The 1,833-nt window shown below is 34.6% G+C and overlaps 1 long non-coding RNA gene across 1 annotated transcript in view; it reads left to right on the top strand.

Moving 5' to 3' along the window:
• Positions 1–1,411, top strand: part of LOC128247422 (uncharacterized) — a 16,207-nt gene extending 14,796 nt beyond the window's left edge. Inside the window, exon 3 of the long non-coding RNA XR_008263809.1 lies at positions 932–1,411. This is a non-coding gene — a long non-coding RNA (uncharacterized LOC128247422). The remainder of the gene's footprint in view (positions 1–931) is intronic.
• Positions 1,412–1,833: the final 422 nt, after the last annotated feature.

The following is a 1,833-nucleotide window of genomic DNA, read 5'->3' on the forward strand; positions in this document are numbered from 1 at the left end:
GTGTGTGTGTGTGTGTGTGTGTGTGTGTGTGTGTGTGTGTGAGAGAGAGAGAGAGAGAGAGAGAGAGAGATTGCAGGTGACTTCTTTAATGATTTATTCATGTATTCATTCAGCCATTCATACAATAATTTCTAGAGTAGCTATTCTAAACGATATTCTTCACTTGAAAGATTTAAGCTGCATTTAAATCGTAGATCGGTTTATTAGTGAGAGCTCTTCAAGGAAACACACCTATGATATCATTCCATATCACTCCCTTTGTTTTCAGTTTAGTTTGTGTGCTAGTTGACAAATACTTGAAGGAAGTATAGTATTATTACTCATTTCATTCATTCATTGAATTCTGGTGATTCAGTCAGTACCAACAACTATTAGTGTCACTAGTAGGATGCAGGCGCAATAGGCGTGGTATGTGAAGCGGTGTGATGGAAAGAGTATGCTGATTGAACAGGATCTTCTTTTTTGAGCACGCTACAGGCTTCTGTGAGACTTCCGGCATTGTTGTTACTGTTTTACTCATCCTCTTCCTCCTTCTTCAGTCCGAGTTGGCTCTGATGGAGCAGACTGATGGTCAATGACATTCGAGCCTTGACCATCCAGTTTTTTTTTTCTTTTTCTTCAAACACTATCTTATTAAATTAGTGTTAAGGTATTTCACACTGAGAAAATCTAAATGTGAATTAGAAATAATTATGTCATCCAAAAAAATGTCATTGACTAATATTACTATAATTAAGGACAGTGAATTTAATTAACGAACGTTAGAACGTCAAGCAAAATGCTTTAAGATGCTTAGCTATGATCCATTACGGTCTGAACTAAAATACTGGTCAAATTTGTCTGTCATCATTCCACATACTATGAAATAATACACCTTCCAAATTTGTGGATTTGTTCTTGTAAAAAATCAATATTATTTTTATTATTTCAGAAAGAAAGGGAAAAACTCCTAACAGGTACCGATCACTGAGTGACTTCACCATACTTGACGAAATAAAAACAAGAGACAGACTAACTACATGTACAAGAATGTACAATTGGTTGGCGTAGAAAACTAAAATTATTTAGAGAATAAATAACTCAGAGATGCCATTTGCTTGAACTATATAAGTTAGTGGCATTAACAAAAGCAATAACACTGGAAAATACATCCATATCAATGAAGAGTCAAGCATATTGATTGAACAAAATTATCCAGGACAATCAACAAGGAAAAGCAGATCTGAGGATATGAGTATAAAAATAATACAAGAACACAAGTATAGCTTACCATAATCTACAACTTTACACACAGTCCAGAAAGAGCGGTATTGAACACCGCCCACGTCCTACGTAAGACATTTTCAGTTAAATAGCAAAACCCACACAGTAAACGATACACACTTCGCAAAGTATATTCTATATAATACAGTAACTGACACAACACATACTCTATAGAATCAACTTCAAACAATATAACACAACACATGCAACACATACTTTACAAAAGTGTAATCTTCTAAAATACACCAAATTCACTTACATAATCGATAGCTGACATAGTAACACCTACACAAACACACATTCTACATAGTAGTCACCCATTAATATAACATAATCCATGGAGCACAATGTACCATAACACTATTTACACAGTACAAGTGAGGCACAAACATCACCTCACCGCAAAGAAAAATAAACGTCACATTGTATATACTTTATAAAACTGACGAAATACCTACCAAATAACTAACAACACCAACCAAATAAATAAACCAAACCCCACAGCGAGGTAACACTAATGCGAGATACAAACAATTCTACATACATAAAAGACAATACTACACACAGCTT

Source organism: Octopus bimaculoides, chromosome 3 (assembly GCF_001194135.2).
Source record: "Octopus bimaculoides isolate UCB-OBI-ISO-001 chromosome 3, ASM119413v2, whole genome shotgun sequence".
NCBI classification, from domain to species: domain Eukaryota; kingdom Metazoa; phylum Mollusca; class Cephalopoda; order Octopoda; family Octopodidae; genus Octopus; species Octopus bimaculoides.